The sequence below is a fragment of the Hyperolius riggenbachi genome, chromosome 2, assembly GCF_040937935.1.
Source record: "Hyperolius riggenbachi isolate aHypRig1 chromosome 2, aHypRig1.pri, whole genome shotgun sequence".
NCBI classification, from domain to species: Eukaryota; Metazoa; Chordata; class Amphibia; order Anura; family Hyperoliidae; genus Hyperolius; species Hyperolius riggenbachi.
This window is the reverse complement of record NC_090647.1, coordinates 134,548,748-134,576,373: the sequence shown is the minus strand read 5'-3', so window position 1 is coordinate 134,576,373 and position 27,626 is coordinate 134,548,748. Positions and strand designations below refer to the sequence as shown.

General features: G+C 44.9%; 1 protein-coding gene across 5 annotated transcripts in view; it reads right to left on the bottom strand.

The window, feature by feature from the left end:
* R3HDM2 (R3H domain containing 2) overlaps positions 1–25,840 on the bottom strand; it is a 217,332-nt gene extending 191,492 nt beyond the window's left edge. For 3 of the 5 annotated variants that reach the window (XM_068267466.1, XM_068267467.1, XM_068267470.1), the window contains exon 1: positions 25,467–25,840. The gene's annotated coding sequence lies outside the window, so the exon portion shown is untranslated. The remainder of the gene's footprint in view (positions 1–25,466) is intronic. The other 2 variants (XM_068267468.1, XM_068267469.1) reach the window with 1 other exon arrangement.
* Positions 25,841–27,626: the final 1,786 nt, after the last annotated feature.

Here is a 27,626-nt window from a genome sequence, read left to right as displayed (position 1 = left end):
AACATAGCGTTTTAGATGTAACTGTGCGTTGGCATTTCCTTTCCAGTGAGTTAGGCTTGGTGTTTACTCGCGACAGATCCGCAACAGAGCACTAAAGCGTATGCATTCAGATCCGTCTCAGACTCGGACGCATTTTTAATTTTTTTTGTTCTGTCGCAGATCCGTCATCCACACTGCTAGCGTACAGCTGCCACAAGGACTCCCCCATTGCTCTATTTCATGTCCAATTGGGAGAGGACCAGTAGTCCAAATAGGCTTTTGCTGAGGTTCCTATCCATATTGTGGCGCTTGTGGACTGTGATCCAGGCAGGACCTGAATGGCAGCGACAAACACAAAAGAAGGCAGAAAATGACAGAAGGTGAAGAAAGAAGAAGGCAGAAGGTGACAGAAAAGACAGAAGACTGTGACAGACTTGTGTTATAGAGCTTTGTGAAACTGGGTACAAACACTGTACGTCCCTATAGGCTTGTATTGTTTCCGACAGCATCCACAGCATATGCCTTGTACAGAAAAATGCAGGTCGGGACTCTGTGTTGTGTTTACTCCAACGCAGCAAACTAATACGCTGAAAATAGAAAGTGGAAGCACAAGCTATTTTTAACATTTTGCATGTCCACTGTCGTGCTGCATAAAAGGTACCAAACTGGCGCATTTTCTTTACACGTGGGAATCGGCCCTTACTCAGCCCTTAAACAGTTTAACTGCATGCATTTCCACACACAAAAAAGCATAAAGCAGTGCTTTGAAAAATTTAATGCACAGTGTTCTCCCTAGGCCCTTTTAGCCGGGTGCTTCACCCGGCTATTTTTGATGAGCCCCCGACTATCATTAGCTCACTTCAACCTATGCTGTAAGCAGAGTTACTCAGAAAATTGCCACCCCTGCACTCTCTCATCGTGCCCCACCCAACTACTTTTTAATGCCACCCGGCTGCAAAAAATAATCTGGGGAGAACACTGATGCATATGGGTAGGACAAAGAAAAAAACTGATGTTCTCTATGTTAAACCACCCACAAGTGAACAAGCAATAAATGCCATGGTTATAAGCTTGATCCTGAAACACCATCCTAGTGATGTACTATTTGGCTCACTTCATGTCACCACGTCCAGTGGTTTTTCTTTGTAGTAATGAATCAATGCAGGGGAGGTAGGAAAAGCACCTCTACTGGTAAAACAAATGCATTTCCTGGGTTACAAACTGTGCTTCTTCAGGATGCATCATGCACTGATCCATTGTTATAAAACATAACCTTAAGTGAACCTAAATAGTTCCTTCAGCAGAAACAGAGATTCAGAGCCAAGCACATGACCCGTTACCAAGCAGGTTTGCTGCAATTTCCACTAAAGGGAACCTGAGGTGAGAATGAGGCTGCCATATTCATTTCCTTATAGAAAATACCAGCTGCCCTGCAGTCCTGTTGATCTTCTGGTATCAGTAGTGTGAGTCACAAACCTGAAAAAGGCATGCAGGTAATCCAGTCAGGTGAGTCAGAACATTTGCTGCATGCTTGTTCAGGGTCTATGACGAAAAGTATTAAATGCACAGGATAATGGGGACAGCCAGGCAACTGGCATTGTTAAAAATGTTATGAATATGGCAGCCACCATATTCCTCTCAGCCAAGTATGGCTCACCTATCTGACCAGTCACTAGAAGGGTCCGTTTCCACTATATACAGATTTGCAGTGTTTCCTCATATGCAAGCTGCAACACTGCCCATCTTTTCAGCGACTTGCCGTCCAGATCTCACTTCAGTGCAAATCTGGACAGCATGCTGCAGATTTCATCAGCCTCATCCTTATGGCCATGCATGGCACGGCTTTGCGCCTACTTAAAGCGGACCTGAACTCAGAAGTTCATCTCTGCTCTAAAAGACACACAACAGCATAATAACCTTTAAAGAGACTCTGAAGTCTCATAAAAATAATCTTTTTATTTAAAAAATGAATTTAACATGATAGCCCTAACTAAACCGCTGCATCCCCGCGGCTGTAATTAACTAAATCCCCCCAAACTCCCCGGGGGGCAATCCGGGCAGTGCTTCCAGCTGCAGCTCTGCCTCTCTACGCGTCTATCAGCGCTGGATCACAGCCTCTCCCCGCCCCTCTCAGTCTTCCTTCACTGAGAGGGGCGGGGAGAGGCGGAGATACGCGCAAGGAGGCAGAGCGGCTGGAAGCTCTGCCTCCTCCAGTAGCAAAATCCACAACCAAGAAAGTCAGGGATTTTGCGGGGGGAGAGGGAGGTGGGAGTTTAGTTAGATTACAGCCGCAGGGATGCAGCGTTTTAGTTAGGGCTATAATGTTAGACATTTTTTAAATAAAAAGATGATTTTTATGAGACTTCAGTGTCTCTTTAAAAAGAAAAACATTTCTTTGTTACAGCTGATACAAACCCTGCAATAAATCTGCAGTGTATCTACTACCTGCTTTCATGGACGAAGACATGTTAAAATCCTGTGCTTTCAAATGAGCGTATCTGCTGTGGCAGTCAGGTGACAGCAGAGAGATCAAATTACAACTTGTTGTTGTTATTAGACACAAATGAGGGGAAATTAAACAGGCTAAACTCTCTGAATACATTCAGGGTGCATTGCTCTATGTTTTCCTTCTGTCCTGTACACGAGATTAGATCCACTTTAAAAAGGCAAACAGAGGGATGCATATAGGTACTCTGTACAGGGCTGTATAACTAATAATTACATTTATGCAAAAGTGCTAGAATATATTTACAAAATTAATTATTTCTTGACCAAAGCAAATCTGGAGGTGCTCTTCTACCGACCGTTATTGCCTGATGAAGCGGGATCAAACCTGCGAAACGCGTTGCATATTTGGAGTTCATAAATAAAATATATAGACTGTCTTTACTACAGTCATTGTGTGTCTACTTGGAGGAGATAAGTCCACCACTACCTCCTCTATTTACCAAGAATTTGGTTTTCAAGCTCATTTAGCTTCCTTTTATCCTCTTGGCGCCTCTGTTCTCCTGCATAATATGAAAGCGTATGGCTGACAACATACCTATAGCTGTGCTCACAACATAAGAGAACCAGTAGAGCCCTATATGTATAGGCGTACAGTAAAAACAATCTACTATCTATAAGGCCCCAGTCGGATGTTATGTTGTGTTCCCTGTATAGCAAAGAAAAAGTCATACTGCAGTTTATGGCTGTGTATAGTATACTTGAATGTACCCAACACATGCGTTTAGCGGTAACCCACTGCATGCAGTGAATTACCATACTGCAACACTACTGCCGCACTGTGAACGTCACATAAGTGGTGCATTGCAGTGCAGTACATTAAGTCAAGACATAGAACATTTATATTGCGCTTTTCCCCTGACGGGCTCAAAAAAACAGAGCTGCAGCCACTAGTGAGCGCTCAGTAGGCAGTAGCAGTTTTAGAGAGTCTTGCCCAAGGCCTCCTCACTGAATAGGTGCAGGAAGAGCCAAGATTCGAACCCAGGTCCACTGTGTCAGAAGCAAAGCTATCACACTATCCACCCATGTGACAAAGTGGCTTTTACACCACAATAATGCACCACTATGAATGGGGCCTAATGGTTTTTCTACCGTGCCCATCAAAAATATGTATTAAACTAGCAACTGGCTGCAGTATAATGTTTCAGCCTATTAATTTGCTCCTGGGTATTTGGTACTGCATTTTTCGGACTATAAGACGCTCCAGACCATAAGATGCACCTACGTTTAGAGGACAGAAATCAGTGGGAAAAAAATATACTAAACCTGGTGCATCCATGGTGTAAGAGCATCTTATGGACATTTTTCTCCACCAATTATGTCTTTGTTCCATTTTTGTACCTTGTGTCATCCTGTGTCCTCCTCTGTTCCCCTTCCTGTCCCTCTGTGTCCTCCTCTGTTCCCCTGCATGCCTACATACCAAACCTATTGAAGTGGTCTACTGCTACTAGTCTGGCCAGTCTGGGAAGCAGGGGTGATCGGAGGCTGTCTCCTCCTGTGTCTCCACTCCCTGCGCAGCCATCACCACGCTGTTGCTGCAATTAGCTAGTGCATAGAAGGCTTGGGCAAGCATTCCACCTATTACAGAGCGCTGCAATAGGTTTGGTATGTGTGGGGAAACCGTATTAGTAGTATTCTGACTATAAGACACACTGACTTTTCCCCCTCACTTTTGGTTGAGAAAAAGTGTGTCTTATAGTCTGAAAGATACCAATAACACTGCATAATGCATGCACCTGAGCTGAACCTAGCATGTATATTCATCACCAGCCTGCCAGCAGACTACCAGCTGATATGATCTCAGACTGTCATTTTGGCCAACAAATACCAATGTCTACAAAGGGCTTCAGTGATACTGTTTTTATCTGCATGTACAATATTTCAGGAGAAACCTCCAGAACATGTATTTCTACTAATCCAAATTGGTACTAAAGCTGGCTGTACACATACTGATATTTCCAGACGATCTGATGGAATCTGTTGGTGATGAATTAACCCAACACACCACATCAAATTTGTAATAATAATAGCAGTATTTGTATGGTGCCTTTCTCCTGTCGGACTCAAAGCGCTTGTGAGGCAGCCACTAGAGCACACTCAGTAGGCAGTAGCAGTGTGAAGGAGACTTGCCCAAGAAACTCCTTACTGAAATAGGTGCTGGCTTACTGAACAGGCAGAGCCGAGATTTGAACCCTGGTCTCCTGAGTCAGAGGCAGAGCCCTTAACCATTACACTATCCAGCCACTACTGTCAAAGTATGATCAGATGCAGTGGTAAGATTTTGTTGTGCATGTGCCTGTCAACGGCAGTTCAATTGCTTTGCAATCTGTTTTGAGGAGGACTACCACCACTCAATCAATGTCTGATTGGAGAGCGGTCTAATGCATCCTAGAATGTGATGTCATCAACCAATGTATGGGTAGCCCCTGGAAGGAAAAAAACTAAAATATCTAAATGAAGCCTTACCTGAGAGTATTCTAATACTTTCATGTTTTCTAAAGAATGCAGCTTCTACGAAAATAATGTGACACCAACTAGGTACACTGACTAGAACATGTGCTATTATTAGTGCTAGCATATTAACTATATTTACAGACAGAAAGGATAACATATTTGGCAGACCTTTCCCAACATAAAATAGCAACGGAGAAGAAAAACAAACCTCAGTGCAGGATCTAATTTGCTAAACCCAGCTAAGTAGATAACATGTTTAATCCAGAGCAAGACAAATCCCATTTAACTAGCCAGGTAACAGCCTCCTGCAAAAACTTGAGAAGGCTGCAGTCAGTTCACTGTAAAGCCATGTTGTAACCCAAAAGGTACCCATATACAGTGTAGCTAACAGAAAAAATAAACTATTTTCATTAATGTTTATAACATTAGCCTGAAATCTGCTACTGCACTGACCACTGACTAGTAATCTTGGGTCAGTTTTTAGGACGTAATCCACTGAAAATACAAATAAAAAATAAGTTCAGAAAATTTTGGGTTGGATTTTCTCAAGAATAATCATTTTGTACTAGTGTGGGAAGTACCCAAGGATGTAGCATAGCAGGTTCAATCGATTTTAGTTTTAGATCAGCATAAAAATGCAAAGAAAAAATGGACTGGTACAGTATTTGTTGAAAGATTACAAATGAACATTTAGGCCACGATCACAGTGGAACGTTGCGTTGTGTTCCATGTGCAAACGCAACGGAAGCACAAAGTCTGTATGCCCAGCATTAGAGGCAGAGGATCCGCAGGATGGCCAGGCATTGCTTAAAACGAAATAAATATGGCAGCCTCTCACTACAGTTGTCCTTTAATTTCAGAAAGTAAATCAGGGAGAGGAAAGATTTTAAAGTAGGTAAAACACTGACTAAATAATTCATAAATTAATATTGGGGGAAAAAAGCCATTTTATTAAGTTATTTTCACAACAGTTCAGATTAGTTTACAGATTAGTTTGCTTCTTCCTGCACGTCCCTCAGGGTTTTGATCAGTTCCTGCCACAAGGGCACAGCACACAGATATTCAATAGTTTTCAGCAGGAAATCTATTGCAAATTGGATGATCTGCAGTTCTGCCCTGATCAATGCATTGCTATGGCCCAGGGGTTCTCAAACGGTGCCGCGGCACCCTGGTGCGCCTCGGGCACCTTTCAGGGGTGCCTCGGCATGCTTTCCCGTCCTTCATGCACTTTAATATACAATGTGGCTGCAATACCTGCTATTTAACCTTTTAGTCCTCGCAACCATGGTTGAAGTTGAACATGAGAAGAATCGTGGTGCCTTATAAGCATCACTAGCCACTTGGAGTAAGTCGTCACCTGATAAGGGTAATAACTGCATTTTGGTAGTTTTTGCCGAGGGGTGCCTTGAAAAAACTTCACAGCCATCAAGGGTACCCTCACCCAAAAAAGTTTGGTAACCACTGCAGTATGGCCTATTGATCTGATCAACTATTGCTTCTGCCTGCCCCTGATTGATGCAAACCTTCCTTCCTGTCAACAGGTTTTTATTTACATCAAAAACCAACTGAAGTTCGATTAGACATGTTAGGGCAATAGAGTGAATAGGAAAATAAATGAGCGTGTAGCCACTCTAAGCAGGGCTGTGGAGTCGGAGTTGGAGTCGGAGTAATTTTGGGCAACCGGAGTCGGAGTCGTTGATTTCATAAACTGAGGAGTCTGAGTCGGATGATTTTTGTACAAAATCCACAGCCCAGTTAAGTATTAGACTAAGGAGTCGGAGCTATTTTGGGTACCCGGAGTCGGAGTCGTGGTTTCATAAACTGAGGAGTCGGAAGATTTTTGTACCGACTCCACAGCCCTGACTCTAAGTAGGGTGAGCTCTGTGCTCAGACTGAAAGACTGGCTGTGCCCCCTCCCAGCTCCCCGGCAACCTCCTATGAGTGATAAGAGGGTAAGGGGAGACATTTGTACAATATACAGACTTCAGTTAAGGCTGGTTCACCCGGGCTTCTTCTGAGCTTCTGCTAAGTATCTCGTTCAAACTCTGTGGGGGGGGGGGGGGGGGGGTCCCCAAGAATGCCAGCATTTAACAGCTAATGGCTTTTGAAGGTTTTTTAAAATGGCTTTCAGGAGAGCTTTGCATTTTCTTGGCTTTTGTTAGCTTTTGCAGGAAGTATAGGGAAAGGCTAGGCTTTTATGGGCTTTCAGTGGCTTTTGCTGGCTTTCAAGCGCTTTCTAGAAGCTGCATGTAGATTTCGAAATGATCCTGCAAAAGCTTGTACTAAACACTCCCCATCTACTTGCATGGGACGACAGTAGATGCCTAAAAACGTTACTTTTAAAACACCATGTTTAATGCCAGCAAAACGTCCGTGTGAACCAGCCCTAAAGTTCAAACAGGAAATATCAAAAAAAAAAAAAAAAACACACAACACAGAATTGCAAATGTAGTCATCCAGGAAATACAGTACCTGGCTCCCGGATTTGCCCAGGCTCGCTTTTAAGTTTAAATTTGGAGAAAATACAAGATATTCTGTATGTGTCCCATTGAAAGAATCAATTGAATTAAAAATAGAAATCTGTTGCAATCTTCTGCATATTGTGTAGTGATATGAGGAGATAATCAGAAAGAGCACCAGTGTGTGGGTAAATGCAACACCAAAAATCCCACCATGACTCATTTCTATTTTCCAATCAAATCTGTGCCTACAGTCCACTGCACAAACATCACTGTAACTCCATTTTAAAAAACCACAGACACAAGCTAATGAAGAGGAAGGCTGCATCAGAAGGATTTGCAAATCTGTAGATATTAAGACTATGCTTAAGAAACTCTGAAGTGAGTCTAAATTCCCGTTTTTAACTAGTATTTATGTAAAGTGCTATAGGTAATGCTAAACCGCCGCATCCTCATGGCAAAACGAGGGGTTTATACTCCCCAAATCCACGACTTTCTTGGTCGTGGATTTTGCTGCTTATGAAGGCAGAGCTTTGAGCTGCAGCTCTGCGCGTCAATCCACCGCGGACCTCCGCCTCTCCCCCGCCCCTCTCAGTGAAGGAAGATTGAGAGGGGTCGGGGAGAGGCGGCGATAAGCAGGGATTTACACGCCAAGAGGCAGAGCTACAGCCATAAGCTCTGCCTCTATGAGGAAGCCCTCACCGGACCTAGCAAAGGGGATTTGGGGGTATAAACCCCTCGTTTAGCCGCAGGGATGTGGCAGTTTAGCATTGCATATAGTGCTTTACATAAATACTAGTTAAAAACGGGAATTTAGACTCACTTCACAGTTTCTTTAAAGACATTGAAAGAATACTGCCGATTTAATCATTCCATTACAAGGATTAATGGAAACTGATCTGTCATATTTGGAAATGTTTAGAATCCCATCCTGTCCTCTTGGAAAGGCTATAGCCAGAATCCCAAAGACTTAAGGATACAGTACTTAACAAAAGTGTCTGTCAGGCTCCCTGCACACTGCAAATCCGTTTTGCACATCCGATTCCGTTTCCGATTTGCAATTCCGATTTTCCCTGAATACAATAAACAGAAAAACTGATCAAAAACGCAGCATGCAGTAACGATTAAATAATCGGAATTAAATGTAAAAACCGATTAAAAATCGGAATCGCATGCAGTGTGCAGGGAGCCTTAAGCTGGCCATACACTTATAGGATTTCCACCCAATGTTCCAAAACAATTGATTCCGTCATGAAAAGACTCTATTCGGAAGGAATCAATTTCTAACGTATATTCCCAGTGCAAAGCTATAGGCCATTGATCTGCCAACGCTCTTGCCCTGCCCCAAAATTTTCAATTTTCCATTATGTCCGATCGATACTTTCAATCAATGAATTAAAAGAAATGTATCTGACATTTTGGGGAATCAATTTACAGAAGATGAATAAAAGTCAGCAAGGAATCGAATGAGAAAATCCATGAGTTTGTGGCCACCTTTAGGATAAAAAAAAAAAAAGTGATTCTTGTTCACGCACTAATAAAAAAAAGCAAATCAAGGCCAAGGTAAGTATAAAAAAATATAATGAATGCTTCACACACATATATAGTGCAAAAATGAAAAAATGTTATTCAACAAATCCAATAAAACAATTTAAAACAAGTTTAAAATCTCCCAATTTAAACCAATGGTCCTTGGTAATCCAGACACATTTAATAATTAATAGATCACAAATGTGTGAAAAATCTTCATTATTATGCAAAAAAAGTGCAGAAAAGGGGTTCATGTGTGAGCCTGGCTCAAAAAAACAAAACAAAAAAAAAAAAACTGTTAACGCTATCCTCATATACATACAACTTGAATAAAAGAGTGGAAATCGAAAATCAAGAAGGAGGAGGGGCAGCTATTGTTCAAGCACTATCAGAATTCACAAATCTTGACACAGTCTGAAGTTTTGTAAGCAGCCATAGCCATATCTCCCATAACAATCATTTATGCCAGCTTTACACTGTTCTGATACCGAGGTTCCATTTTTCATTCAAATCTGACAGTTATTTCAGACACACCCAATCTACTGCATGCTTGTTCAGGGTGTATGACTAAATGTCTTATAGGCAGAAGATCAGCCGGACAGCCAGGCAACTGGTCTTGCTTAAAATAAATATGGCAGCCTCCATATCCCTCTTGCTTCAGTTGTCCTTTAACCACTTGCCGACCAATGGATTTTTCACTGATCGGTGCTGCGGGGGCTCTACAGCCCGCAGCACCGATCAGGAGTGCAGCAGGGCGTTTAGACTACCCCCCTTTTTTCCCCACTAGGGGGATGTCCTGCTGGGGGGGTCTGATCGCCGCCGGCCATCTGCGTTTTGCGGGGGGGGGGGGGGGGCTCCTCAAAGCCCCCCTCCGCAGCCATTTCCGCCCTCTTCCTCCTTACCTCCCTCCCTCTCTCCGTAATGCGCAGGACGGAGTTCCATCCTGCGCATTGAAGGATAGGCTTCAGCCTATCATATGCCGGCGATCCCCTGGCCAATCAGAGGCCGGGGATCGCCGATCTGCCTTACGGCGCTGCTGCGCAGCAGCGCCGTATGATGTAAACAGCGGGGATTTCTTCCCCGCCTGTTTACATTTTGCCGGAGAGCTGCGATCGGCGGCTCTCCGGCTGTTCACGGAGACACCCTTCGTGAACTGACATGGAAAGGCCGCTCGATCGAGCGGCCGTTTCCATGGTAACCCGCAGACGACCAGTTTACGCCAATCGGCGTTAGCTGGTCGTCAAGAGGTTAAACACAGTGATATTGTACATGTCTTGGATGTAGTGCTGGGAACACACGTTTCGTTTTCCCTGTCAATAGATGCATTCGATTGATAAATTCAGTCATGTCCAATATTCCTCTCGATCGTTTTACCGTTCGATTCCTCATAGAACTGAATGGAAAAAGATAAGAAAAACGAGTGGAAGATAAAAGAATCCAGTGGAAAAACCGATCGAGTGGAGAATCGACAGCAAAAAAACGTATGTTGTGTTCCCAGCATTATGTCATGTTGCATACAAAACTTAATCCGCTACTTTCTGCTCTCACTCTCCTAAACTTAAAAAAAAAAAAAAAAAAAAAAAACACTCAAGGTGCATTTATAAAGATCAGATACGCTACTTTATAACCTTAGCATTCTTTTTACTTGACTTTCATAATACATTGAAGTTTTAACAAAGTGTAATTTTCAAATGCCATTTCCCATCAGTGCCATTCATCAGAGATGCATCAGGAGCCGCATTAAAAGTAAGCCATCAACCCTAACTTCAGAACTATAGCTTCCGCACCATAAAACCCAACTTGGGGGGGGGGGGGCAGGAAATTAGAGACGACCTCTAATAGCCTAAGAAATCTCCTGTACACATGCCTGACCCTAAAGTGAACCCAAGGTGAGAGTGATATAGAAGCTGCCATATTTATTTCCTTTTAAAGGAACTCCAAGCACCTCTCACGGGCATGCCTTTAAAGGGGTTCTGTGGGGGCTGCTGCAGATAAAAACAGACACCTTGGGCTTTTATCAGCACCCTGTAGTTGTGTCCCACGCCGTCCACCTCCGATCTGCCGTTCCCCGCCACCGGCACCGGGCTGTTATTCGTCTAACACAGACGAATAATGTGCGCTCCCCGTTCGCGTCATCGGGAGCTTACTGTGCAGGCGCAGTGTGAAGTTTTCTTGTACTGCGCCTGTGCAGTAAGCTTCCGATGACGTAGGCGGGAGCGAGCAGGCCCGCGGCCCCAGCCACGCAGCCGCAGTTGGATGCATGACGCGCTAGACCGGGGCTGGCGGCGGAGAACGGCAGATCGGAGGAGGACGGCGTGGGACATTACTGCTACAGGGGGCTGATAGAAGCCCCAGGTAAGTGTTTTTATCTGCAGCAGCCCCCACAGAACTCCTTTAAGCCAGACGACTTCCAACAAAGTTGTGCTATGACCCCTCTGGAGGAGCCTCTTGCAATGGCCAATGCATGTCACTTCCTCTTCCTGCTTCATTCAGTGATGCACTTCTCTAACAGAAAAGACAGGGGTGACCTGGAAGTTATAACATAACCAAGATGGCAGCCGAGATTTTTAAATTGAAATCAAACGAAAACTATTTGGCATAGAAGGCGATTCTGACATCAAATGAAAAGAGGAGAGCACAAGCTACAGAATGGTATGCATCTTTAAGTACTTTGCAGTACTGGTCAGAGTCAAAGTCATACTCATGAGAAGTGCTCAGAGTCCCTAATACCAATTTCCTGGCTGTCCTGCTGATCCTCTGTCTTTAATACTTTCAGACACAGACCCTTATCAAGCATGCAGTAGATCAGTTGTTTCGGACAACGTCAGAAATGACATTAGCTGCAGTTGCGTGTTCCTGGTGTAATTTAGCCACTACTGAAGCAAAACAGATCAGCAGGACAGCCTGACAACTGGTATTGTTTAAAAGTAAATAAATATGGCAACCGTCATATCACTCTCACCTCAGGTTCACTTTAAAGGATACTCGAACTGACATGTGACATGATGAGATAGACATGTGTATGTACAGTGCCTAGCACGCAAACCACTATGCTGTTTTCCTTTTTTATTTCTCTGCCTGAAAGAGTTAAATATCAGGTATGTAAGTGGCTGACTCGGTCCTTGCTCTACTTTCCCGCACAACGCAAGAAGTTTTTCATTTAAATCAATGACTGCAGTAGACAAAAAAAAAAAAACACACGTTACAACGCACTATTGTGCAGCAGCAGCTTGTGGGGACTAGTCTACAATTCCTGCAGATGAGTGTGATCCCTTGCTTAATGTAATTTAACATTTCATCCTAAATAGCTGGATATCTATATGCATAACCCTTTGGAAACATTCCTGGAGACCTGAAGTAAGAGGGATAGAGGATGTCATACTTATGTCTAAAAATGGGTACACACATCAGATAAAAGTCTTTGGAAAATGAAAGATCACAGACCAATTTTACCCCCTTCCATGTAGTATGAGAGCCATTCCTACACAGTCTATTCTATTGAGCTGAACTCCTCATCAGATATCATAGACTATGAATGCATTTTGCAGGAACTGGATCGTTACATAATGTAAAGTGGGGAAACCACCTGAGGGCCAAATCTGATGGCTCCAAGGGCTCCAGAGCTTTCTGAGAGCTTTAAAAAAAAAAAAAAAAAAAACACCCCTATTGACTTGCATTAAAATTGCAGTAAAATCGCGATCACGATTTTTACTGAAAGTCAATGGGAGCCTTTTTTAAAAAAAAAAAAAAAAAGCTCTCGGAAAGCTCTGGAGCCCAAATAGTGTGTCCCATACTTGGAAAACAGGACAGGGGCTGTGGAGTCGGTACAAAAATCCGACTCCGACTGCTCAGGTTAGGATTCCACCTTCTCAGACTCCACTAATTTGCATATTACAATCTTGTTGATTGAAAGTATGTAACATGAAATGCATCTCTTAACTGCCAACACTTAGGAATTTTAAAAAAAGACAACCGATGTGAGAGGGATATGGAGGCTGCCATATTTATTCCCTTTTAAACAATACCAGTTACCTGGATATCCGGCGGATCTTCTGCCTCTAATAGTTTTAGTCATAGAATAACATAGTTCTTGGTAAGAGTACTTGTAGAAAGTACAGACAGGAACATAGAGCATCTATCAGGCCCTAGGCAATGTAACTGTGGGTACATGTAAGAGTGATGTGCAGGTACTCTGCAGGAGAATGAGGGGATTATTCCTCTATTACACATTCTTCATGTACAATCTGAACCAGGTTTATGGGTGATAGACAACACCTCTGTGTTTAATGTGCACAACATTCTCAGTGGATTCCCTGCAGCTCTATGGGTAGTGCATATGTAGAGTATAGTACTACTGTGTAGCAAAGTAAACCTGAGACAGATGAAATTAAAGTTTTATACTTACCTGGGGCTTCCTCCAGCCCCCTTCAGGCTAATGAGTCCCTCGCTGTCCTCCTCCACCACCTGGATCTTCTGCTATGGGTCCAGGTACTTGAGCCAGTCGGGCGTAGTGCGCATTCACACACTGCGCCCCTGGGAGCGTACTACACCTGCACAGCACTATTGCGCAGGTGCAAAATGCTCCTGGCTATGGGAGCGGCATGTGGCCGGACTGTGCTGATTGGCTGAATTACCGGGACTTATAGCAGAAGATCCACGTGGCGGAGGAAGAAAGCGAGGGACCGACCAGCCCGAAGGGGGCCGGAGGAAGTCCCAGGCATGCACAAAACTTCTTTTCATCTATCTCAGGTACCCTTTAATTTATAGTCATCAAACCAAATTTTAACAACGTATCAAATTATTTGATTTCATGAGCAAAGGGAGTGCATACATTTGCATAAACCAGCATCAACACAGAATTATTTGCATCTCATTGACTAGCTCTATTAGGGCTCGTTTCCACTATTGCGGAGCAGAATCGCCTGGATTCCACCGCTGTTGAAATTCCATGAATTAGCATGCGGATGCGAATTTTTGCGCGGTTTTTGCCGCGAATTCGCATGCGAATTCGCATAGGTGAGGGTATATGCGAAATTAACCATGTCACTGTCTGTTTGAATTACATTGGTACCTATGCGAATTCGCATGCGAATTCGCATGAAAATTCGCATACCATAGCCGCATGCGAATTTCCTATTAAATACATTAGCGGCGATTCGCATGCATTCCACTCGCAGGCGAATTCGTTGGCTCTTTTGTGCGTTTTTTTACCGCTGAAAAAAACGCACCTCAACAACGCTACAGTGGAAACAGGCCCATCCACTTGCATTACATGTGCGAATCTGCATGCGTTGGACGCATGCAGATTCGCGATAGTGGAAACGAGCCCTTAGTGACACAGCTACACATCAGGCTTTATTCTCACAGCATAGATGTTATTTAGTATATATGTGACGGCCAGAACCCGAAGTTTGGCCACTTTGCGTTCTGGCCGGTCAATGTGCGAAGTGGCCGCTGCGCTGCGGCCAATGTGCGAAATGAAATGATTCCTGTAAGATTAATGTATTTTCTGGCCGTCTCGCTGCGGCCAAATGTATCACAAGTTAGTTCATTGAATGAAATGAAGCCGGCGGCTATGTAGCAGATGAAGCTGCCGGCTTCAGCTCACTCTCTCCTCCCCCGCCTCTCTCTCCTACTGAACACCGGGCAGCCGGAAGGGACACGCGTGTCCCTGAGAGTCGTTCGTCACGCCAGGGAAGCAGAGCGGGGAGGCTGCAGACATTGCTTCTGCCAGCACCCGCTCTGCAAGAACGGCAGGATTCCCTGCCGCGACTAACGACTCTGGGGGGACACGCGTGTCCCCGCCGGCTGCCCGGTATTGTATAGGAGAGAGAGGCAGGGGGAGGAGAGAGAGAGCTGAAGCCGGCGGCTTCATCTGCTACATTGCCGCCGGCTTCATTTCATTCAATTAACTAACTTGTGATACATTTGGCCGCAGCAAGACAGCCAGAAAATACATTAATCTTACAGGAATCATTTCATTTCGCACATTGGCCGCAGCGCAGCGGCCACTTCGCACATTGACCGGCCAGAACGCAAAGTGGCCAGCCACAACGCAAAGGGGCCAAACTTCGGGTTCTGGCCGTAACAATGTATATACTCGCATATAAGCCGACCCGCATATAAGCCAACCCCTCAACTTTTCCCTGAAAAACCAGGGAAAAATTATTGACACCCATATAACCCGGGGTTAGGAAATGCTGGATTGGTGCAGGCCGTGTGATCCCCCCAGTGCGTCCCAGTATAGCTAGCATAGTGCCCCAGTATAGCTAGCATAGTGCCCCAGTATAGCTAGTCAAGTGCCCAGTATAGCTAGTATAGTGCCCAGTATAGCTAGTATAGTGCCCAGTATAGCTAGTATAGTGCCCAGTATAGCTAGTATAGTGCCCAGTATAGCTAGTATAGTGCCCAGTATAGCTAGTATAGTGCCCAGTATAGCTAGTATAGTGCCCAGTATAGCTAGTATAGTGCCCAGTATAGCTAGTATAGTGCCCAGTATAGCTAGTATAGTGCCCAGTATAGCTAGTATAGTGCCCAGTATAGCTAGTATAGTGCCCAGTATAGCTAGTATAGTGCCCAGTATAGCTAGTATAGTGCCCAGTATAGCTAGTATAGTGCCCAGTATAGCTAGTATAGTGCCCAGTATAGCTAGTATAGTGCCCAGTATAGCTAGTATAGTGCCCAGTATAGGTAGGTAGTGTCCAGTATAGCTAGTATAGTGCCCAGTAGTGGTCGGTGGTCCTCCCCTCCCCCCACTGCCGCCATTACCTGCTTTAGGCAGCGGCTTCCTCTAATCCGGGTTCCCGTCTCATGTTCCGTAAAAGTGATCACAGCAGTGCGCCCGGCGCTGCTGCTGTGACGATGCAGGGGGCAGGAAAGAGCGCAGCTTCCTGTAACAGCGATGTGTATCGCCGTTACCAGGGGAACAGCTCTTACCTGCCCCCTGCATCGTCACAGCAGCGCGCGCACTGCTGTGATCACTTATACGGCACATGAGACGGGAACCCAGATTAGCGGAAGCCGCTGTGTAAAGCGGGTAATAGCAGCGGCGGCCACGGGGGAGCGCGGAAGACCGACCACCAGGAAAGACTCGCATACAAGCCGACCCCCCAACTTTTGACCCCCTTGTTGGGGGTCAAAAATTCGGCTTCTATGCGAGTATATACGGTATATAAGAGATTCCTGGGTACACATCATATATACAGTCACAATCAGATATGTATATCTGATTTTCAAAAGCAGGGAATGCTTTATTGAAGCAGCACAAGTAACTATTTTTTGATTGGTTTATTTCATTTTTGTGGACTAAGAAGAGCCATTACTGTATATATAAATTATTTATGAGGACTTATCTGAGAAATAGAACATTTTATCCTATTTTCTATTTTAATTACAGTTTAGATTCATTAGGAGTCGGTGCATTTTTTCTCTACTCCAACTCAAGGTACCCAAAAATTGCTCCGATTGACTCCTCAGCCCTGGACATGACCAGGGGAAATACTTCATAGCAGCCCTGCTGGAGTCCACTCTTCTGAACTGCTGGGCCTCCATGTTGTTGGCGGCCAGGCAAATTGCTCCTGGAACTGCTTATAGATACTCCAGGGAAGGCTTTCGCTGTAATACTATATTAGACAGACCAACCAAATGGTCCATGGTACGCAGGTTGTGGGGGGGGGGGGGGGGGGGGAAGGAGTCAGAGTTAAGGTATAATAAGCTGCTAATATGGACCTATAGCCTATATCAGCATAGAAAAATTCCGCCTTCAATATATCCTTGACACCGCCACACTGGACCAGAAAGAATGGGAGGAAAGCTTTTCTCCTTGTGCGTCAAGGAGAGTTTGACTCAAACTTAAATCCTGAATCAAGCTCATCGGACTCCCAAGAAACTTGCCAAATTCTTGAGCACCCAGTGTTCCCCCAGGGCTCTTTGAGCCGGGTGCTCCATCAGCTTGCCTCCTCATCCGCCTCCAGTACTGTAAGTGTAGTTGCTTCGGCCTTGCACTCTCCAGTCGCACCTCACCTCGGCTAAAATAAAATTCTGTGGAGAACACTGAGCACCACTAGCTCTGTCTGCTTCAAATGTTCTGCCTTTGGCTCCTTTCTTTGTTTTATATAAAAACGTATGAATGTCCTACAAACCTAGCCTATTAGAAACAAATGACTGTCTTCATGGCCTTGCACCACCATACATCCCAAAATGTGTCTTCTGAGAGTGACAGGATACCCTACCAGGCTACACTAAAATAACCACAACGGAGATACTGCAATTAAAACAATTACAACTAAATGGCCATTTTCAACTCCACCCACAGTAACTGACTGGACTGGTATAGTCAGCCCCTCACTACCACATAATAAACTAATTTATGCCACGAGAAACTACCCAATCAAACAAAAAAAAAAAAATATATATATATGAGGGGCATGGACTAGCAACCTTCGAAATACACTACACTAGCTTGTTAGATAAGAAAGGGAGACATGTCCAGTAGAGGACTAATACGCACACACACACACAGTGTGTCCTCATCCTGTTCTAAACTAAAAATATGGAACAGTATGTAAGACATTGCTTCACTGTCCTAAGTCATTGAGATAAATTAAGCTTGTATTATAGTGAAGAATGTATCACCGAATTGTTATTTAGGCATTGTTCACTGTAGGACGTTGCGGAGCTGCGTTGTAAAGTCTTATAATGCAGCTTACTGCACTGCAATAAAAAGTCTATGCAACGTTCACAGTGCGGCGTTAGCATTGCAATGCACGTTATGTAAAGCATGCTTTCCATTGCATGTATGCTTCACTGTACGGTAACGCAGTGTTAATGTGCGTTACCACTTTTATATTTTGCGTTGCAACTTTAACGTCGCAGCACAACACAACGTCCTACTGCAAACCTAGCCTGACGCTAACAATTTTTTTTTATTTTCTATGTCCCTGCTGTATGTTCTTCATTTCATCAATCACACACTAAAGTTTTGCTTATTATCAGAAAAAAAGAAGAAAAAAAAAGTTGCTGAAGACTACCAACTTTCTGTGCACCTGTGCAGAGGCTGAGAAGGAGGCACCTGCAGATTGTGCTGTTGCTCAGCAACAGAGTAGCTTCTCTATTTTGCTATGCAGTGACATTGCAAGAGCAGCTTGGAAATGTTGCTAGGCAACATCACTACACTGATACACTCCAATCAATGAACATCAGAACAACAGAATTTGAACTTGATAAAATGGATCAGGCTACCTAGGGAAAAAAAAAAAAAAATACTGCTACGTACATAAATAAGTAAAAGCAGAATTCTTAACACGATACAAATGGGTTCATATGTAATTAACTTTATTAAAAAAAAAAAAAAACACAATGCACAAAATGAGAGGTTGTGCATTATTTATTCATACAGGTGCATGGTTAGGACATGGGGACTGCGCAGTAGTGCAGACCCAATCGGGCTCGGCTATCTCCGCTAGACTAAGGGGAAGCCAATGGCTCGTGGCAGGGAGATTTTCGGGGATACCCAAAGCCATGATATTTTGGCTAGCTGAAACAGCTGGCCATTTGCTGAAAGAATGAACAACCATTGCTTACTAAAATCAGTCAGCCAGGAAGGATTCTCTTGGCCAGGAGGAATGTTAGCATCAATATCCATGCCAGCATCATTTCTTCATTCACTGCTGCACCCCTCCAGCTTTCGCAATCATTGCTCTGCTGAAATGAGTGTTGTGGGGGCCATTTCAGGAGACATTGTTGGATTAGTGTGGCCAATCACATGTCCATCCCACATGCAAAACAGCTATTGTCCCCCGAGCCACCCACCTGCATGAGAATCCCCCACTGAAATTACATAATAAAGTGCTTTGAAATCATGTCAGCGCACTTGCTTTCTTCCACCACTGACTTATAGCTACTGCTTCATGAGGAGCATGCCTAGTACTTAGCTGCCTTGTGAAACAGTTTTGATGATATTGAGGGTATCCTGAAGCCAGTCTATGCCCTCTAATGACACCAGCAGACACACAGACACAGGCTAGCCTTCCTCTGTGTCACCCTTCATTGTTAGATTAGTGCAGGCAAGATTCTGCAGAGTCCTTGAGCTACTCTGCAAATGGTAGGTTGAAATAGGTGCTTGTCAGCCTACTATCTTCACACTAAAACCTCAAATTCATGCAAGATGGTTGTCAGTCAAAACGCCCTTTGTGATCAGTCTAGGTGACAGGTTGTCAAGTATCACTGCACAGAGCAGCTCCTTCCCAAGATACACATTTTAACCTTAGACACAAAGGAGAGGGATGAGATTGAAGGATCAGCGGAATTTTACCAGCAGCTTACCAAAGATTTTTCAGCTGGGTATAATGCTAAAAAGAGGAAGAAGCCAACATCACCTCTACTCAGGGAAAAGGGTCATCTGAGGCAGGGAGAGGCTGTGAGAATGAAGTCACTCAGGCAACTTATGTTAAGGGGCTGTTCACATGGTTTGTGTTTTTATTTTTGCATTTTAAAAACAGTATGCTTACAGTTTTGTATTTTTCTAGATACTATGTGCATTATTTTCCTACTAATTAAACATTGAGCTGTTGTGGAGAACGCATACATTTTTCCACGCAGAAACGCACAAAGTGTGTAAGAAAACCATGAATAGCTCCTGCCTCAGACAATCAGGGACAACTGTCTCAAACAGAACATGTAGACTATTGCAACTCTCTGTTCTGTGACTTAACCGTTAATCATTTGGCCCCACTACAGTCCATCATGAACTCTGCTGCACGACTCATCCACCTCCCCTCCCGCTTCTCCAGCCCTATTCCACTCTGTCAGTCCCTTCACTGACTGTAAGTTACTCAAAAAATAAAATTCTAAATCCTGACTCTAGCTTACAAAGCTTCTTACAACCTAGCTCCTTCCTATCTAAATAACCTTATTTCCAGATACCATCCTACACACAATGCTCTGCTAACACTACTCTCCTGTGTCCCGAAGACTGCCGTTCCAGCACAGGAGACTTGGGCGCAGCAGTGAGTAACTTCAGCGCCGTCAGAAGACAGAGCTGAAGTTACTTATAAAACACTATAATTCGGCCACCAGCAATTGCTGGAAGCCGAATCATTTCATTCCCCACCATCCATGGCAGCCTGGAGGGGGAATAGTATTTAAAATCAATGGGAATTTGTGCAGGATAAGCCATACAGGCTGTATCTTGCGCCCAAGTCTCCTGTGCCGATTCCTCTCGTATGCCTCTGTTCAGCTCTCTCAGGCCTGGAACTCACTAGGAAGCGCAATCGCTAGTGATTTGTGATAGCGTTTTGCAAGGAATTTTGGGAGAGTTTTCCCTGCTCCTGTACAATTCACTGAGGGCTCGTTCCCACTGTTGCGACGCGATTTCGGCCGCATTCCGACGCTTGTAAAAACGCATGCAGATGCGTTTCCGCATGCGTTTTTACCCGAGATTTCGCATGCGATTTCGCATGGCAGGGTGCCATGCGAAATTAACCATGACACTGCCAGGGCAAAATAAAATTGAAAAAGGTGCGAAATCGCACGCGAAATCGCGGGTAAAAAAAACGCATGTAACAAACGCATGCGTTTTTACTATTAAATACATTAGCGGCGATTCGCACGGATTCCCGACGCAGGCGAAATCGTTGGCTCTTTTGTGCGTTTTTTTACTGCTGAAAAAAAAGCACCTCAACAACGCTACAGTGGAAACAGGCCCATCCACTTGCATTACATGTGCGGATCTGCATGCGTTGGACGCATGCAGATTCGCGATAGTGGGAACGAGCCCTAAAATGGAAACTCTCCCAAAATGCTGCATGTACTGCAATTTCCGCAATCGCTCTAGTGGAATCTGTCCCATCCATTTACATAGAAAGAGTGTTTAAAGAGAATCTGTATTGTTAAAATCGCACAAAAGTAAACATACCAGTGCGTTAGGGGACATCTCCTATTCCCCTCTGTCACAATTTCGCCGCTCCCCGCCGCATTAAAGGTGGTTAAAAACAGTTTTAAAAAGTCTGTTTATAAACAAACAAAATGGCCACCAAAACAGGAAGTAGGTTGATGTACAGTATGTCCACACATAGAAAATACATCCATACACAAGCAGGCTGTATACAGCCTTCCTTTTGAATCTCAAGAGATCATTTGTGTGTTTCTTTCCCCCCTGAGGGGGGAGTTCATAGCAGAACCACAACACTGAAGAACTTGGCAGCCTTCCAGACACAGGCTGACAAGTCTGACAAGGGAAAGATACATTGATTTATTACAGAGACTGTGATAGTACAAAGTGCTGCAGTAAGCCAGAACACATTAGAATAGCTTTTGAAACTTGTAGGATGATAAAAAACAGGATGCAATTTTTGTTACGGAGTCTCTTTAAGCTAACCGCAAGCGATTGAAAGAGCTCCCTAATCGCTAAGAAAAAAAATGCTTAGTGGGTTCCACGCCTCATGCCTGCTTACTAGACTTCTCTCAATCCTGTGGAATTACCTCCCTCAACACATCTGCCACTCACCCACACTTACCCTTTTTAGCCGCAACCTTAAAACTCACCTCTTCAAGCAAGCATACTCTCCTACCTAGGACACTTCGGTGACTGACCACCATTATTTAACATCTTATACACAACTTCCCTTCACTTACTGTCCTATCCCTTAGACTGTAAGGCCTTTTGGGCAGGGCTCTCTTTCCTCTTCTGTCTCTCAATGCTGTACATTACACACATATTTCTTCCACCCCTGCGTAAAAATCTGTAGTTGACTTATTCATTGCATCATATGTAATCCACCATTGTCTTGTATTGTTAACTGTCGTATTATTTTGTGTTGTTACACCCTGTATTCTGTTGTACATTGCCATGAAATATGCTGGAGCTATACAATTATCAATAGTAATAACGACACAGGAAGTCTTCTACGCACAAACAGGTTAGTTTCCAGGACACAGAAATGATTTACTTTCTAACAATTTGGACATACAATCTTTTTTGGTTATTTTGAATGCACTTTTAATTCAAGCTTGTAAACTTACATGTTAAAATATTGCATAAACTATTGTAACAACGGAAAAAAATGTAACAAGTACAGTACTGTATATTATATAAATAATGACAAATGTTCATGTTTGAACCACTGTAACCCAATGTTTACAGCACCCTCTATACAATACAATAACATTTCTATAGCGCTTTTTCTCCCATAGGACTCAAAGCGCTTAGGCTCTTTCAGATTCAGTAATTGGTAGTAGGATGAAGTATTCACACAACAAAAGTTATATTTCTGCAAATGCCAAACAGAACAGGTGGGTTTTCAGTCTGGATTTAAACTCTAGACATTTTATGTTACAGATAGGTTGTAGTAAAGACTACACCCACACTTCACTGCCAATTACAACGCTTCAATTTATAGAGGGTGCTGTGATTGGAGAACTGTTGCTTAAAGGAATACTTAAAGAGGAACTGTAACGACAAAACGGCCCCTGGGGGGTACTCACCTCGTGTGGGGGAAGCCTCAGGATCCTAATGAGGCTTCCCACGCCGTCCTGCGTCCCTCGGGGGTCTCGCTGTAGCCCTCCGTACAGCCGTGACGCAATATTTACCTTCCTGGCTCCTGCGCAGGCGCTCTGGCGGCTGGTGGCTCCGAAGTAGGCGGAAATACCCGATCACCGTCGGGTCTGCTCTACTGCGCAGGGCGCAAGTTTCCGGCGCCTGCGCAGTAGAGCGGACCCGACGGAGATCGGGTATTTCCGTCTCGAAAGTCGCCACAGCGCCCCCGCTGGAGCCAGCAAAGGTAAATATTGAACTGACAGTCGGCACAGTCACCGGCTGTTCGGAGGGGCTGCGGCGAGACCCCCGTGGGACAGAGGACGGCGTGGGAAGCCTCATTAGGATCCGGAGGCTTCCCCCACCCGAGGTGAGTACCCCCCAGGGGAGGTTTTTGTTGTTACAGAGTCTCTTTAAGTCTCCTAAAAAAATGACTTGTACTCACCGGGGCTCCCCTCAGCCCCCTGCAGCTGAACGGTGCCCTCGCCGTGTCTCTCCGATGCAGCTGGACTCGCCGGCGGCCACTTCCGGTTTCGCCGTCACCGGCCGACAGGCTGGGAACGCGGCTTATTAGCCGCGTTCCCAGCCGCAATAGCGCCTTCTTTAATGCTATTGCGGCCGGGAACGTGGCTAATCAGCCGCGTTCCCAGCCTGTCGGCCGGTGACGGCCAAACCGGAAGTGGCCGCCGGCGAGTCCAGCTGCATCGGAGAGACACGGCAAGGGCACCGTTCAGCTGCAGGGGGCTAAGGGGAGCCCCGGGTGAGTACAAGTCTTTTTTTTTTTTAGGACACTTAAGTTTTCCTTTAAGAGGCTTCCTGGTGGATCTTCTCTAAGCCATACTTGCTCCAACTAGCTTAGCCCAAAACATAAACAATGTGACCGTGAATAAAGTGTCTCAAACCCTATTGGGTAATACTGACATGAATACACAACACTTAGCTGATATTCAGGCTCCTTTCACACTATGCACATTGGGTTATGTGATAAGATTGCATGTTAGCATTGCAACCATACAGTGAGGCATACAGTACAATGAAAGTATGCCTCACTGCCACTGTAAACAAAGTCATCACCCTATAAAAAAAAACAGCATGCTGTGCATTAACCCAACGGAAAGTGCCGCAATCAATGTAGGAATATAACTGCACTGCGTTTCGTTGTGATGCGATGATATTGTCCATTGTGACACAAAGTACATAGTGTGAAAGGCCTTGCCTTAGGACCTGAGCACACTAACACACTTCCGTCCACTTTTTAAAAAGAATCAGTATTAGGCTCTGCTCCCACTTGAGCAGAGAACAGACATTTGTTTTTTCGTTCTTCACTCATAAGTAAATGGACAGTGAACTGCTCCTATTTTTTAAATAGGAGCCATTCACACTTGTCACGCTGCAACAGATCTGTGGGATCCATTGCAGTAAGCAGGCCACACTTCTGTGCAGTCCGCGATAATCCCGGGCAGGCGGATGCGTTCCGCATATAGCCTATGAGGGAGCGCATTGACCCCAGGCTACAGCCAGACCATCAGAGCGGACGCTACACAGTCCGATCTGGCTAGCCGCACGTAGTCCGACACAGAAGTGGCAACACAGCCTTATGCTACGTACACACTTGAGATAAAAGTATTTGGAAAAGGCAAGATCACAGACCAATTTTACCCCTTCCATGTAGTATGAGAGCCATATCTACACAGTCTGTTCTATCGAGCTGAACTCCCCATCAGATAAACATCTTTGCAAGATGCTGTACACAAAGACGCTGTACACATGCAACAGATCAGTATCTGCAAAATATCAGTTCCTGCAAAAATGCATTCATCGTCCATGATATCTGCAGATCTCATACACACTTTGTTTAACCTCCCTGGAGGTACGCAGTTGTAGAGGTTGCATCCGCGGGAGGATTTTTTTTTTAAATGAAAGTTTTGCTATATGCCTAAGCTAGCACTTCGCTAGCTAATTATGTCCCCCAAGCGCCCCAGCAACCAACTAAACTCCCCGATCGCCGCCGGTAATATCTACCCCTCCACGAACCCACAAGAGCAGCAGCTTCACGATCCAGCTTCACTGTTGCTATGGCGACGATCGGACATGATGTCATGCGCAGTCCCGATCCTCCCCATAGTGAAGCCTGGAGCTGATTGGGAGGCTGCGCAATCGCGGGATCCCTGGGGGGGGGGGGGGGTAAGTATTACGACGGTTATCAGAGGCGATCGGTGGGGACCGGAGGCACTTTGGGGGACATAATTAGCTAGCGAAATGCTAGCTGGAGACTATTGCACAAGTTTTATTTTAAAAAGAATTCTCCCGGGGCCATGCGCTCCCCTGCAGCGGCTAGCCCGACACTGTTTCGGGCTTACCGCCAGGGAGGCTGGCAGACATTCATCTGCAGATCTGAAAATCCATCCTGGAGGATCTGATCTGCAGATGATTGTTAGTTAAACAAGGTGTGTATGAGATCTGCAGATATCCTAGACTATGAATGCATTTTGCCAGAACGGATCTTTTGCAGGAACTAATCTTTTGCAGATACTGATCGGTTGCATGTGTACAGCATCTTGCAAAGATTTTTATCTAATGGGGAGTTCAGCTCAATAGAATAGACTGTGTAGAGTATGGCTCTCATACTACATGGAAGTCGGTAAAATTGGTCTGTGATCTTGCCTTTTCTAAAGACTTATCTCAAGTGTGTACGTAGCATTAGTCTGTAATTGTAACATCCATGTGTTGCTGAAACGTAAGTAGAAGCATGTGGTCCAAAAATGGTAATTCAACAGGTATGGTGAAATAGCTCAGGTGCAAATGGCAGCTCAAGCAACACATCAGAAAGTACAACATGTACAATAAAGTGATTGTTTACCAGCACTGAATGAGAAGCAGTACAATAATACCATATGTTCCAAGAGATGACGCTGTCAGCCCATTTCCCACAAACAATCTCTCCCACTATGCAGTGACAAAGCCCCAGCCAGCAGCCCACCCCTTCCCAATGCGTGTAGACTGATTACCTGCGCCTCCCTCTCCTGCCCGAGTCTCCTGGGGCCGCCCGCTGCCGGCAGACGCTGGACTGAAAGCAATGGCGAGTGCTGTGCGATGGGGTGAGCCGTGCTAGAATGACATGGATGCCTCTGGCCTCCCTCCAGCCCCGGTCAGCCCCGGCTGTGTGAGAGCAGAGGAGGAGGAGGGGAGCCCGCCGGAGACACACGCGGGAGGCTGGGGGGCATCACAGGCCAACAGCGCTCACACAACGAGGGATGGGGAGAGAGAAAAGATGAACAAATGGAGAAAAAGAGAAATAAAGAGAAAGAAAAGAAAAAGGAAATGAAGGAAGGAAAAAAAATGTCCAAACCCCTCCTCCTCCTCTTCGCAAGCTACGTTCTACGTTGTGAGCGCGGTGACGTCAAGCCGATGTGCTTACGTCTGTCTCTGTACAGAAAACTGAGCTAAATCACTGAACACTAGAGGCAGACGTCAGTGAAAGCTGCGGTCTTCATCTCAGGCGCCATATTTCAGAAGCCGGTTACGTAGGACAGCTGCTGTTTCCGGAAGTTCTCGAGTTTCTCTATGTCCCTGTGTCTTGTAGTCACTGTCAGCATGAATACGTCATCCTGTTTTATATAAAGCATGATATGATGTGATGTACATGACTAGTGTGTGCGCAAACAGTGGAGGGGAGATACTACCCTGACCAGATGTCCCATTTTACCTGGGACACGTCCCAGGTTCAGGGTCCCCTGTCCCAGACTGCAATGTGTCCCAAGTTATGTCCCACTTTTGGCTGCCGGGTGTCCCAGGCATGGGACTCTGTGGCCGCATGAGGTAATGATTGCCTCATTTACCGTTTGCAGTGTCAGAGTAATAGTTTTCTGCTGCATTTCATGTGTCAGAGGTAACGGTACTTGCATTTCTTTTGTCGGAGGTAACGGTTATTGCAGTTTATGTGTCAGAGGTAACAGTTGCTGCAGTTATTATTTGATGAGACTACATTTGAAACTTTGGGGTTATTGTTGCAGCATTTGGCATTTTGGGGGCTCATGATTATTAAAGGGTATGCTAATACTGTAGCATCAGCAGCTTCTGCAGATTTCACACACAATCTAATCCCACCATAGTCATAGTCCAATGTCCTAAGATATTATTATGTATTTATATAGCACTGGCATCTAAGGCAGCACTTTACAGAGGGATGTAGTCATGCCCTTGGCAGAGCACACATTCTAATCCCGGCCATAGTCAAAGTCCAATGTCCCACCATTATGTATTTATGTATTACTTGCATCTTCTGCAGCACTTTACAGAGTACATAGTCATGGACTGACATCCATGATGCAAATCTCCCATTTCATCAAATCATTGTGGGAACACTGCTTTCTTGTGTGTTTGGGGAACATTGCCTAATTACCTTTAGGGTCACATTGCCCATCTGTGTTTTGGGAGGAAACTCTGGCCCACTGCCTCAGTTTTCTCCGCCAGACCATGTCATGGACACACCCATTTTCCACTGTAGTCATGGACACGCCCATTTTTTTGTCACGGCTTGCTTCGCGCGCTGCACTAGCACCCCCCTCCGTCCCAGGTTGAGCCAAGAAAAATCTGGTCACTGTAGAGATACCAATTTTTAATTTTGTTATCCACCATTTTAAAATGAGCATGTCATGCATACTGTCACACATAATCACTAGTTTTTGAGACAGCATATACAGTATTGCTCAGGGGCGTAGCAATAGGGGGTGCAGAGGTAGCGACCGTATCGGGGCCCTTAGGCCAGAGGGGCCCCAGAGGGCCCTCCCTCAAATACAGTATTAGCTCTCTATTGGTCCTGTGCTCATAATAATCACTTCTATAGATACTTTGAATAGTGGTAATCATTAACGAACTGTTCCCCATCCCCTTCTTGCACCTCTGACACTGTAGTTGCCATTGGCAGGTTTTAGTGTGCCGTATCAATTGTTATGTATAGAGTGCTTGGGGGGCCCCATTGTAAAACATGCATCGGGGCCCACAGCTCCTTAGCTACGCCACTGGTATTGCTCTAGTTTTTGATGGTTTTCAACTACACTTAGATTTGTAGCGGATTTGATCATCAGATAGATTTTTGTCAGATGCCAGTCAAGTCGAATCTGATGTGTGCCACACACTAGGAACAGATTTTCAATAGATTTCAGAAT